This window comes from Carcharhinus amblyrhynchos, chromosome 14 (genome assembly GCF_965287045.1).
Source record: "Carcharhinus amblyrhynchos chromosome 14, sCarAmb.v2.hapA, whole genome shotgun sequence".
Classification (NCBI taxonomy): domain Eukaryota; kingdom Metazoa; phylum Chordata; class Chondrichthyes; order Carcharhiniformes; family Carcharhinidae; genus Carcharhinus; species Carcharhinus amblyrhynchos.
In genome coordinates this window covers 40,433,342-40,448,141 of record NC_137337.1, presented here as the reverse complement: position 1 = coordinate 40,448,141, position 14,800 = coordinate 40,433,342, and positions in this window count along the sequence as shown.

Genomic DNA, 14,800 nt, shown 5'->3' with positions numbered 1-14,800 from the left:
CTCTCCTCATAGCTCAACCCCCTCAACTCCGGTATCAGCCTAGTAAACCTCCTCTGCGCTCCCTCCAAGGCCAAAATATCCTTGCGCAGGTGCGGCGCCCAAAACTGCACACAGTACTCCAGCTGCGGCCTCACCAATGCCCTATACAGCTGTAGCAAGACCTCCCTACTTTTATATTCAATCCCCCTCGCTATGAAGGCCAGCATCCCATTCGCCTTCCTGACCACCTGCTGCACCTGCAGGCTGGGTTTTTGCGACTCATGCACAAGGACCCCGAGGTCCCTCTGCACCGTCGCCTGCTGCAGTTTTTCGCCACGTAAGTAATAGTCCTTCCTACCAAAGTGGACCACCTCACACTTGCCAACATTAAATTCCATTTGCCATTTCCTGGCCCATTCGCCCAGCCTATCTAGATCCTTCTGCAGACTCTCCACACCCTCCGCACAATTTGCCTTTCCCCCAATCTTGGTGTCATCAGCAAATTTCGACACCCTACACTCGGTTCCCTCCTCCAGATCATCTATATAAATGGTAAATAGCTGAGGCCCCAGCACCGACCCCTGGGGCACCCCACTAGTCACCAACCGCCAATCCGAATAGCACCCATTGACCCCCACTCTCTGCCTCCTATTTGACAACCAATCCTCTATCCACGCTAACACCCTACCCCCAACTCCATGTCCTCTGACCTTCTGCAGTAACCTCTTGTGAGGTACCTTATCAAACGCCTTCTGAAAATCCAGAAAGACCACATCCACCGGCTCTCCTCTATCCACCGCCCTAGACACATCCTCATAGAACTCCAGTAAATTTGTCAGACACGACTTCCCTTTAATGAAACCGTGTTGCGTCTGCCCTATCAAGCAATTCCCTTCAAGATGCCTCGCAATTTCCTCCTTAATGACGGATTCTAACATTTTACCTACCACAGACGTTAAACTAACCGGCCTGTAATTCCCCGCCTTTTGCCTGGCACCCTTCTTAAACAACGGCGTAACATTAGCCGTTTTCCAATCCTCCGGCACTTCCCCGGAATCCAGCGACGTCTGGAAAATAACCACCAAGGCATCCACTATCACCTCCGCCATTTCTTTCAGAACCCTCGGATGCATTCCATCCGGTCCTGGGGACTTGTCCACAATCAGCCCCTCCAGTCTGTCGCGCACCACCTCTCTAGTAACAGTAATGTCATTAAGACCCTCCAGTCCTACCACCTTTCCATCGCTAACACCCGGCAAATTATTCACGTCCTCCTCCGTGAAGACAGAAACAAAAAAGTTATTCAAGACCTTAGCCATATCCCCATCCCCTACCACTAGGTCCCCTTTCTCATCCTCTAAGGGACCAACGTTCACCCTAGCCAGCCTCTTCCTTTTTATATATTTATAAAAACTCTTGCTATCCTTTTTTATATTAAGCGCTAGCCCAGCTTCATAGCTTCTTCTACCCTCCTTTATCAACTTTTTTGTCAATCTTTGTTGACATTTAAACCTTTCCCAATCCTCTTCTCGCCCACTGCTCTTAGCTACTCTAAATTCCTCCGCTTTTAATTTAACACTTTCCTTCACCTCCTTCGTTATCCACGGCTTATTACCTCTCTTCCTACTGTCCTTTTTAACCATCGGAATAAATTTCTGCTGAGCACCAAGAAAGATCTCCTTAAAGATCCTCCACTGCTCCTCAGCAGACCCTCCCTCCAACGCGCTCCCCCAGTCCACATTCGCCAATTCTTCTCTCATCCTACCATACTCCCCTCTATTCAAACAAAGGACGCGTGTCCGGGAACCCACTTTCTCCTCCTCCATCTGCAACAGAAACTCCACCATACAATGATCACTCTCTCCAAGAGGATCCTTCACCTCAAGGTCCCTAATTCTACCCGCCTCATTACATAGCACCAGATCCAAGATAGCTCGCTCCCTCGTCGGCTCCAACACACACTGTTCGAGGAAACTATCCCGGCAGCATTCCAAGAACTCCTCCTCGAGCCCACCTCGTCCAACATGGGTCGACCAATCAATATGCAGATTGAAATCCCCCATAACTACTGCCGTCCCATTCCTGCACGCCGCACTTATTTGCGCGTTAACAGCCCGCCCCACCTCCAGATCATTATTCGGGGGCCTATAGACGACACCCACCAGCGTCTTCCTCCCTTTGCTGTTCCTAATCTCCACCCACAACGATTCCACTTTCTGCTCTTTGGCTCCGATATCATCCCTTGCTACCACATTGATGCTGTCCTTAATCAGCAGAGCTACGCCACCCCCTCTTTCCTCCTGCCTATCCTTCCTAAACACTTGATAGCCCTGTACATTCATCTCCCAGTCCCTGTCACCTTGCAGCCACGTCTCTGTAATGGCCACCAGATCGTATCCATTTGTGTCGATCTGCGCCACCAGCTCATCCACTTTATTCCGAATGCTTCGTGCATTCAGATAAAGCGCTTTCATCCCAGCCTTCTTCTGGACCCTATTTGCCATAACGCCACCACTTGGGACATCCTCAGCCTCTTCCCTTACCTGTACCCTATCCTTAACTGTAGACCTCCTAACATCACCTACCCTCGCACCCTCCCCCCCCCTAATTAGTTTAAAGCCCTGTCTACAGTCCTCTTTACTCGATTCGCCAGCACTCTGGTCCCAGCACGATTCAGACCAACCCCATCCTGCCCGAACAAGTCCCACCTACCCCAATACTGGTGCCAATGCCCCATAAATTCGATCCCATTCCTCCCACACCAATCTCTGAGCCACCCATTCACTTCCTTTATCCTGTCAACCCTACGCCCGTCTGCACTCGGTTCAGGCAGTAGCCCAGAGAAGACCACCTTGTCGGTTCTACTTTTTAATTCCATTCCCAGCTTCTCATACTCCCTCCCCAGATCCTCAGTCCGCACTTTGCCTACGTCGCCGGCACCCACATGTACCACCACAACTGGGTTCTCACCCTCCCACTCCAGATTCCTCTGCAGCCCAGCTGCGACATCCTGTACCCTAGCACCAGGCAGAAACAGGGATATGGGCCAGCACAACCCTCGTCAGCGTGTTTTTCTCCACCAGGCTCTCTGATGCTTTCCATGATGATGATCTGGCATCAAAAACAGATATTGCTTGGACGGGAAGTTGCTTAATCTGACGCAATGCAGAAACAAAGACCAATGTCCCCAATTCCCTGTTTTCCAATGTCTGTGCACTAGCTTCCTGTTCAGTGCTGGGAATATAATGTAACATAGACTTGTTCTCCAGTGCAGATATCAACTTTGGCCTTCCAGCCAGCACAAAGAAAATTGAAGCAATGGACCAGCCTGCTCCAGGGGAATCCTATCTTTAGTTCAGTCCACAACCAGAACCTGTCAGCAGTGGATAAATACATTTATCTCGGCAGCACACTGTCTCTCAAGTTATCTATATTGAAAATGAGACACATGCAAGAATTACCAAAGCAAGTGCAGTCTTTGGCAGACTTTATGTAGCTGTCTGTAAATGAAGAGCAGTAAGTCTGTCCACCAAACTGAAAATCTATAGAGCAATCATTCTTCTTACTCTGCTATATGCATACAGGACTTGGATTGCTTACCAGCATCATGCCAAGAAGCACAATTAGTTTCACTTGAGCTGTCTCCAGAAGCCTCTGTGAACCAGGTCACAGGACAAAATACCCCAGACACTGAAATGTTCACTTGAGCTGGCATGCCAAATATCTACACCATATTAGGTGGCATGGTGGCACAGTAGTTAGCATTGCTGCCTCACAGTGCTAAGAACCTGGGTTCAATTCTTGGGTCACAGTCTGTGTGGTGACTGCACATTCTCCCCATGTCTGTGTGAGTTTCCTCCGGGTGCTCCGGTTTCCTCCTACAGTCCAAAAGACCTGCTGGTTAAATGCATTGGCCATGTTAAATTTTCCGTCAGTGTACCCGAACAGGTGCCAGAGTGTGGCGATTAGGGAATTTTCACAGTAACTTCATTGCATTGTTATTGGAAGCCTACTTGTGACTAATAAATAAATTTATTGAGACAATCACAGCTGAGGTGGGCTGGTCATGTAGCCAGAATGCCTGGCCACATCAGAGCTTATCAGAGCTGATTTTTGAAGAGAACTTGAGTCTCGGGTGTGCTTACATGGCTGTTAAAGGGAATGCCACAAGGACATTCTGAAGGCTTCACTTAGGAGTTCTAATATTTATTTTAGTTTCTGAGAAAAGCTCATCCAGGATCTCTGTACCCAGTGCAACCAAATAAAAAGTGCAGCCTCCTCCAAAAACAAACCCATGTCAGAGGCAGAGGGCAAACACAATGAGAGGAAATCCCGAGCCAAAAGCTCGTCCACCACTCAACCATCTGCTGAATGCTGTTCCATTAGCAACAGAACCTTCCAGGTGCAGATCATTCTTGGGAATCACACCTACCTACCAAACACCCCAGATGATGAACATAGTCATCTTCACCTCCAAGAATGTACAAGATCTCCAGAAAGAGAGTCTAACCACTTCCCATTGATATTCAATAGCAATACTATTGCTGAAACCTCCATAATCAATATCCTGGGGATCAGCACACAATCAAAGTATAGTTACAGCTCAGAAGGAGGGTTCCAGCGCATCTGCACCAGCTCACTGCAAGAGTAACTTACCTGAGTCTCACTCCCCTGCCAATTATAGATCATCAGGTGTTTATCCAATTCCCTTTTGAAAACCATGATTGAATCTTCCCTCCAGCAATGCCGGCATTGCATAAATGAACAAAAGGGAGAAAAACTGATCGAGGAAGTGTCAAAGTTTCTCATTGTCCTCAGTTAAGTCTATGAACTTGTTGCAAATCTCAGCAGGTTGCAGGTTTACCATTATTTACTGAGCATCACTTCTGGTGCCGATGGCTCTCAGTGCATGCATCAAATGTTCAGCCAGTATAAACCACATTTCACCCAAACAGGTAATACTCACATACTGTGCAGCCAATAGATTAATGTGGGCAATTAAATTATTTCTCACCATTAAAGAACATCACTTCCATTTTGATCCTTACGGCTGAACGATTGTTGACTGCAAACACGCTAATAATAAATCAAAAGAAGTGGATTTGGAGAGTAAGCTTTAATCTATACAGTTGAATGATCGCTTCAAGAGATGATCAATAAAACCAAGTTCTATTGTGTGCCTATATAGGAAGGTATTGACTTATTCCTAATTGCCAAGTACTAAGAATAATTTGTTTCACTCGTTATAAATGGAAGTACAATATAATTATTAACATATCAATACTGTATCTAGTCATAAAATTCTGACTCAGGGTTTTTAAACAACTCTACACTCAGCCTTAACGAACTTGAGCTCAAAGTGTTCAGCTTGCTGCAAACATTCATGGCTTTTGTGCTGTTCTTGGCAGCACTCAAGTGGTCATAAACTGACCCTGCCAATCTAATCTCCTAATCTTCTTGTTTTGGTTCCATCAGGCACCCCTATTGCAGAGTGATAGGAATACAAAATATCCCTGATACATTCTTATTATCTTATTTCCATGCAAACCGCTTACTTCCCTTTCAAAGATATTAAAGCAAACTGCGGTTTGGAAAGAGTAACAGAAAGACAAACTTAAACAGAATCACACAAGTGCCTTTCATTGCCTCAGGATATCCCAAAATGCTACACAGGCCTACTTTAAGTGTAGCCACTACTATAATGTATGAACATTGGCAGCCAATTAGTGTCTGGCAAGCTCCACAACAGCAATGTCATAATGACTAGAGAGTCTGTTTTAATGATGTTGGTTAAGAATGTAAGGAAAAGGAGCAAGATTAGGCTATCCGGATACTTGAACTTGCTCTGCCAGTCAAAAAACAAAGAACAAAGGAAATTACAGCACAGGAACGGCCCTCCAAGCCTGTGCCAATCATGATGCCCTAACTAAACTTAAATAAAAGCTTTTGGCCTTACTTGGTCCATATCCCTCTATTCTCTCCCTATTCATGTACCCATCCAGATGCCTCTTAAATGCTAAAAGCAAATTACTGCGGATGCTGGAATTTGAAACCAGAAGGGGAAATGCTGGAGAATCTCAGCTGGTCTGGCAGCATCTGTAAGGAGAGAAAAGAGCTGACATTTCGAGTCCAGATGAGGATTTGACAAATAGTTGTTTGGATTCGAAACATCAACTCTTTTCTCTCCTTACAGATGCTGCCAGTCTGGCTGAGATTTTCCAATTTTTTCCCTTTTGGCCTTTTAAATGTTGTTAAAGTGTCTGCTTCCATGACCTCCTCTGGCAGTGCATTTCAGGCACCGATCAATCTCTGTGTGAAAAACTTACCCCACACATCTTCCTTAAACATTCCCCTCTCATCTTGAACCTGTGTCCCCTTGTAATTGATACTTCCACCCTGGGAAAGAGCCTCTGACTATTCACCCTGTCTATGCCTTTCATAATTTTGTAAACCTCTATCAGGTCTCCCCTCAGCCTTTGTCTTTCCAGTGAAAACAATCCTAGTTTATTCAGCCTCTCCTCATAGTCAACACCCTTGAGACCAGCCAACATTCTGGTGAACTATCTTTGCATTCTCTCCAAAGTTTCCATGTCCTATTGGTAGTGTGGTGACCAGAACTGCATGCAATGCTCCAAATGTGGCCTAACCAAGGTTTTATATAGCTGGTTTGATTTGATTTGATTTATTATTGTCACATGTATTGGTATGTAATGAAAAGTATTGTTTCTTGTGCACAGACAAAGCATACCATTCATAGAGAAAGAAAGGAGAGAATGCAAAATGTAATGATACAGTCATAGCTAGGGTGTAGAGAAAGATCAACTTAATGCAAAGTAGATCCATTCAAAAGTCTGACAGCAGCAGGGAAGAAGTTGTTCTTGAGTCAGTTGGTACATGTCCTCAGACTTTTGTATCATTTTCCTGAAGGAAAAAGATGGATGAGAGAATGTCTGGGGTTGTAGGGTCCTTAATTATGCTGGCTGTTTTGTCGAGGCAGTGGGAAGTGTAGACAGAGTCAATGGATGTGAGGCATTGGGCTACATTCACAACCTTTTGTAGTTTCTTGCGGTCTTGGCAGAACAGGAGCCATACCAAGCTGTGATACAACCAGAAAGAAAGCTGCAAAATGATTTTCCAACTCTTGTACTCAATATTCTGGCTGATAAAGGCAAGCATGCTACATGTCTTCTTAATCACTCAATAAGATCAATGCTGATCCTCTACCAGCACATCACTTTCTCATCTTCTCTCCATATCCCTTGATTCCCTTAGTGTCCAAAACTTATTGAGGGTCATATATTGGCTAGGATACCAAGGATAACTCCCCTGCCTTCCTTCAAAATAGTGCCATGTGGAATCCTTTATTTCCAGCTGAAGACGCAGACAAGACCTCAGTTCATTATCTCATCCAAATGATGACATCTTTGACATTGCAACTCTCTTTTAGTGCTGCGCTGAAGGGTCCAATGAGAATTCTGTACTGAAATCTCTGGAATGGGATTGTTCTCACAGCCTTCTGATTCAGAGATGTAAGAAGGCACATAACCTAGACCCAGGGTCAGTGTAATGTTACCCAGAGATGTTTTAAGACTCAGGATGGAACTATAGAAATTTTTATGGTGCAGAAGGAGGCCAGTTGGCCCATCGAGTCTGCACTAACTTTGCAAAGAGCATCTTACCCAGGCCTAGCAATGTTACCACTGTTCCATGATTCTATAAAGATGGTGACACATTAATTCTTCATAATTTCAATTACACCTTGAAAGATTTACATTCCAGCAAATCTTTTCAATTTTCTTTTTCAAATCCAAATGAAATGATGTACAAAAACATTGATGCACTCCTCAGTACACTCAGCAACACATTCCCTTGCCATGGCAACTCCATACGCAAGCTGTAAGGTAGCCAACATCTGCCCCATTACTTCCTCCCTTCTCACTGATCAAGGCTGTAAACACTTGTTCTATGTGAAACGACAATTTATTTGTATACTTCAATTCAGTACACTGTATTCTTTGCATTTTGATGCATTTTCCTCTACAATGGGGTGACCAAAAGTAGATTGTGTGGCTGCTTTGCTGAACGCCACTTTTGATCTGATATTTTTATTCTTCTTCCTATTCCCTCTCTAACCTCTCTACTCTCTTTCCCTTTGTTCCTTCCAACTCTCCCCTTTTACTGCCTCTGTACTTGGTTAAAATCCGTTACATTTCTGACATTTTCCAGTTCTGATAGTAGATCATTGATCTGAAACAATAACTCAGATCTCATGGCAGGGGTGAAAGTAACACTTTCAGCATTCTTTATCATTTAGTGATTCTACATTTCCCATGAGGCATGCTGAAAATTCCCAAACTGCAATCAAGTAGAAATTGAATGGGTAAAAACTTGCCATCTTACATCTTACCTTACTGAAAAAAACCTTGGAAAAGTTGACTGAGTTACAATTGGATTCTTAATGGCATTTTAATACATTGTTTTTGGTAAACAGTGTCCCTAGACCTGGAAATCTAATTATACTTGCGGAATGTCAAACTTTCAATTATCATTTTTTTTAAAACATAATTTTTTTGAAATTCCTTTATGATATTCTTTTTTTTAAAGGTTATTTATTAGTGTCACAAGTAGGCTTACATTAATGAGGCAATGAAAATCCCCTAGTCGCCACACTTCGGCACCTATTCGGGTACAGAAGGAAAATTTAGCATGGTCAACGTACCTAACCAGTACGTCTTTTAGACTGTGGGAGAAAACCGCAGCACCCGGAGGAAACCCACACAGAGACTGTAGGGAGAATGTGCAGATTCTGCACAGACAGTGACCCAAGCCAGGAATCAAACCTGGGTTCCTGTGGCAGCAGTGCCACTGTGCTGCTCCTGATGCTTGCAGCTCAGTTGACAATACTTTGGATCAACATAATTTGTGTTTAATTTGGTTCATCAGCCCTTACTTTGTAATCAAGAACAGCTTCAAACCAGTTAACCCTTAGTTTTTCAATCTTGTACTTGTGCTTGACAGCAACACTGTGGCATCATATATGCCATCATCAGTATAACGCTACTGATTTTGCAGGGATCAATAAGCTCCAGAAAGGTTGAGCTTCAAACCAATACAGCAACATAACAGGAGACAACAGAAAAACATCTACATTAAACCATACATCAATACTAATACAACTAAGGGAATTACATCATTATGGAGACACAGGCATATGACTTGGATCACATTTTAAAGGAATAACAAGAAGGTCCTCACTGTTTTTGCATTGGAAACAATGATAAGATGATTGGCAAAGTCTTTTCCTCAGGGTAGGGGAGTCCAAAACTGAAAGGCATAGGTTTAAGATGAGAGGGGAAAGATTTAACAAGGACCCAAGGGGCATCTTTTTCACACAAAGCGTTGTGCGTATATGGAATGAACTGCCAGGGGATGTGGTAGAGGCAGATATAATTACATTTGGACAAGTACATGTGATGGGAAACGTTTAGAGGGATATGGGCCAAACGCAGGCAAATGGGACTAGTTCAGTTTAGGAAATCTGGTCAGCATGGACGAGTTGGGCTGAAGGGCCTATTTCCATGCTGTAAAGACTCTAACTTACATAGCTTGCTCTGTCTAGTAATTTTATTGTTCATAATTCATCAAATAATGAGCTCAGCATATTGTCTCCTTGTTGAAACATTTTCAATGTTCATTTCAATAATTCAATTGTGAAGAACACAAGGTCTAGCATAAGAAAGGGGCCCTGGTCTTTCCAAAATTACAAAGCACCAAAATCAAAGCCTGTTTTCTCTTGATTGAAATAAATCACCTCTGTTTTACTCATAATATCAGTAATTTGTCTATGTTGGATAATAATGTTGTGATTGTGATAGAATCCCATAGGTAGTTTTATCTAACTGCCCCGCCAATTTAACTGACTAACAGACCATAGCCCCCTTCTGGATTGCAGGCACGTAGGAAATATCCAGTAAGCCAACTTACTTGGATCCAAAGACTATCTGGATCTGTAAATGGGAAAGACTGACATGAAAGTTAAAAATAGAGATATTACACCACATAACCTTGATGACTGAAATGATGACAATTGTTGGGACAAGCTTTCAAAAGCAAAAGTTTAAAAGGGCTTCTGCTTTTTGTATCTCAGTATTAAATATCTGCTCTGTTGGTTTTCTTTAAAAGATTCATCCAATTCTTCTCCCAGTCCTCCAATTATCCAGTTCCCCATTTACAGTAAACACTGCAGTAGTTTCTAAATGCACCATGCCAATCTGGGTTCCAGTACACCAAATATTGGCACCAAAATGGATTCCTGGTGCTGTGCAGAAGCTTTCATTTGATCCTAACTGAAGACAGTATCCAGAAATCATCTGGAATTCTTTTGTGAGGAGGGATTGGCAGGATCTTCAAGCTGTGATAGGTGCCCTATGCAAAAGCTTTGATAACATAGAACCCTACAATGCAGAAACAGGCCCTTCAGCCCATCGAGTCTGCACCAACCACAATCCCACCCAGGCCCTATCCCCATATCTCTACACATTTGCCTGCTGATCCCTCTAACCTATACATCCCAGAACACTATGGGGCAATTTTTTAGCATGGTCAATCAACCTAACCCGCACATCTTTGGATTGTGGGAGGAAACCAGAGCACCTGGAGGAAACCCATGCAGACACAAGGAGAATGTGCAAACTCCACACAGGCAGTGACCCGAGCAGGGAATTGAACCCAGGTCCCTGGAGCTGTGAAGCAGCAGTGCTAACCACTGTGCTACCGTGCTGCCCCACTATACTTTGCATATTTTATCAATTTTATGGCTAGACAGCCCAGATTTTGTTCCAGTAAAGAGGGTAAAACAGGTCAGTTTTGACTGTCATTATTTAACTGAAACTGAAAACAACTTCTGTTGTTCAGAAATGCTTTCAATGAGTTTACACTCCACCAGAGGGTGGACTGTAGTCGTTCCCACAGATCAGAAAAGCAAATTGCTGGAGATATTAGAATCTGAAACAGAAACAGAAAATGCTGGAAAAACTCAACAGGTCTAATAGCATCTGTGGAGAGAGAACGAGAGTTAACATTTCGAGTATGGGTGATCCGTCACCAGAGCAGGTCAAGATTTGGTGAGAACTTTCACGCTAATCCTATGAGTGTCGCCGCAAAAACGCTCGTAAAAGTTGCACTATTGAATGTAATGGAATTGGATTTTTCAGGGGTGTTTGCAGAAGGCCTGCACTGCACTGCTGATGCATACGGAACTGATCCAGAAAACATTTTGGTCATCGGGCAGCAGAAGTCGGTGCAGTCACCTCTACTGGACAGGGTATAGCTTTAGAACCTCTCCAGTGATAAACAAGAGGAAGAGCATTCAGCCGAGGCGGCAGAGGAACATTCTGGGAGAAGTCGGTGCAGCCATCTCGATTGTACAGTGGGTAATGGTAGAACCCCTCCAGTGATAAATGGGAGAAAGAGTATCCAACAGAGGCGCATTCTGGTAGAGGTTAGCATAGCACTGCTAAGTGTGTCCTTTCAAACGTGCATCATAGCAGCGGACAATTTGTGGCATTGAGGAGAAAATTGTTTATTAAAACATATGTTCTGCTTCCGATTTGCAACTTGCATAGGAAACAAGCTGTGCAGCATGAGGTAGTGAAATAAAACTAAATGCTCTTAATATTAATTCATGAAGTAGATAGTATTTAATTACTCGCTGAGGAACGAGAGGACAGGTGATCAGTACATGCTGCTTTTTGTCTGTGTTTCCTTTTGGTTCATATTCTGATTTCCATGTATTTTTCTGATAACAAGCCTTCTTTCAGCAGGAAAAGTGCAACATTTCTACATTCAATAATAAACAAGCTCTTGACGAGCACTAATAGCAACAGATGCTATTAGTGCTCATCATTACATCAATGTCCTTAAGAGTCTGGCTGCTTAGAGAACTGCCACATGCAGCCTCCTGCTGTGCCGAGTGAGAAAACAGTCACACACCATATTGACCCAAGTCTTTCCATTTCCGTATTCCGAGTTTCTGTTGAGCTGGCTCAGTTCCTCCCTTAGTACGGATTTTGGGAGCTTTATTCATTAGAAATCCTGAACAGTTGGCCTGGTTTCACCGACTAAAGATCTCAAATTTCTAATCAAACTCAACCTGTATTCTAATCAACCTATATTCCCACCAATTTACATTCGATAGACTGGCACTTGAAAAATTTATTGAATCACAGGGATGCTTCTGCTCTTGGATTCTTGAACTATGAATTAAACACACAATCTGAAATGAAAGAATATGATTCCTTTCATTCTTGTCCTGTTTTCAAACATTTCTGCACTCTTAAAAAGATAAAATATCATTTTTGTATGACCACCAGAACACTTCACAGGCTATGAAACACTTAAGTGTAGTCACTATAGTAAATTAGGAAAGTCAATGTACAGTGTTTTACACGAGAAGTGTCCAGAAAATGTAAACAACCTGATCCGCACAAATGATTAGCTTTTACCTATGTGAAACTTTTCCCACTTATTTCAAAAGTACAAATTCTCAACGGAAAGAACTGACTCACTGTTCAAGAACCTTAAAGTCAAGGAATGGTTTACTTTGATGGCGGAATGAATGCCCTGTTGCAAGCAGGGAGGATACTTACTCTGTCAGTCAAGCAGAGTAACTATAAACTTCAAATGTCTTGTCGACTCAACAGACTTAAATGAACATTAACTGTGTGCGCATGAAAGTGTAGATACGATAGTGACTTTTAAGGGACGCCTTGACAAATACATGAATAGAATGGGAATAGCGTGGTCCCCAGAAGGGTAGAGGGTTTTAATTTAGTCAGGCAGCATGCTGTAATTTTCTTTGTTCTTTGAAATAGATCAGGGACAGAAAGCAGTGAAGTTTTTTTTAAACTGAAGGGAAATATCAGTCATGTTCTCCAGGGGTCAGTACAATGGCAACTGTTACTTTTGGATGTAAATTAATGACATGGACTTGGACATTCAGGGGACACTTTCAAAGTTTACAGAAAACTTTGAAACGTAGCGAGCAGTGTTAAAAATAGTAAAAGGAGATGGATAGACTGGGGAAATGGGTGGACCCATGACTGATAAAAGATTTGGTAGGAACAACAGGAAGAGGCAGTATAAAGGGCATGGTATCATTTTAAAGAAGGCATGATGCTCAAAAGCAAGAAAGTTATAGAAAACCTTCATAAATCACCGTTTAAGCCCTACTCCAACTGGACTAGTAGGAAAGACGGCAAGATCTTCGAGAAGATTAAGATTTGCCAAGATGGTATCAGGAATGAAGGACTTCAATTATACGGAGAGGCTAGATAAACTGCTTTCCTTCGAGGAAAGAAACTTATGGGGAGATTGAATAGAAGTGTCCAAAATTATGAAGGGATTAGATGAAGTAAATAAAGATAACTGCTTCCTGTGGCACTAGAGTCATAAAGGCGAGGATACAGATTTAAAAAAATGCTGGAAATCATAAATAAAACAAGAGACCACTCCGCAAGTCAGGCAGTTTCTTCTGTGAAGAGAAAAAGTTAATGTTTCAGGTCAATGACCTTCGTTCTGATGAACGGATACAGGTTAAGGGTGATTGGTAAAGGAACCAGGAAGTGTCATGTGGAAAAAAAAATTACAGAGCGAATTGTTATGATCTGGAACGCACTACCTGAAAGGATGGTGGAAGCAGATTCAATGGTAACTTTTAAAAAGGAATTGGATATATACACAGTGGAAAGAAATTCCAGGGCCAGAGAGTGGAGCAAACTGGATAGCACTATCAAAGAGCTGGTTAAGCCACGATAGGCCGAATGATCTCATGCTGTGCTGAATAATTCAGTGAACCTAATACAACAGCATGCATTTGCATAGTACCTCTAATGTAACAAAATGATAAAGTCCTTCATAAAAGCATTATAAAACAAAACACATCGTGTCAGTTAAGGCAATATTATGAAGATCAAAGAGCTAGTGTCTTTAAAGAATCAAAGAGGTGGAATGGTGAAAAGCGTCAGTAAGTTCCAGAGCTCGAGGCCCAGGCAGCTGTTAGACACAGCCAGCAGTGGTGGAGTGATTAAAATCAGGGTTGCTAAACAGGCCAGAATTAGGGGCTGTAGAATTAGGGAGGGGCCTGGGAATACAGATTTGAAAACAAGGATGAGAATTTTAAAATTGACACATTGCTTAACCATGAGTTAGGTCAGTGAGTACAGAGGTGATGTGTGAATGGGATTTGTTGGCAATTTTGGAGAAGGGCAGAGTTTTGATGATTCAAATTTAGGAGGATAAAATATGAAAGGCCAGCCAGGAGTGTGGTCGAATCCTGGTCTGGAAGTAACAAGTGCATAGATGAGGGTTTCAGCAAAGGAGCTCAGGTAAGAGAGTTGGGTAATGTTACAGAGGTGGAAATAGGCAATCTTAGTTAGTTAAGGCATGGATGTGTGTTTTAATAATGGGGTCAAAAATGACACTAATGTTGCATGCAGTCTGGTTCAGCCTCAGTTGCCAGGGTGAGGGTTGTACACTGGGGAGCAGAATTTGAAGACAATGGCTTCAGCCTTGCTCAGGATGGCATTTTCAAGACAGCAGAAGGAATTGAGAGAGGTGGTGAAGTACAGCTTGGTACATGTGGAAATTATAGAAATTTCAGATTATGTTGTTGATAATAGAAGGTGGCCAAAGATAGATGCTTGGGGGACACCAGAGATAACTGTGTGGGGCTCATCTTAAAAAGCCCTTTAGTTGGAGATAACTGCACATTCTACTTCTGAACATCAATAAATTGAGAGCTTTCCTTTGTGCAAATGAGTAC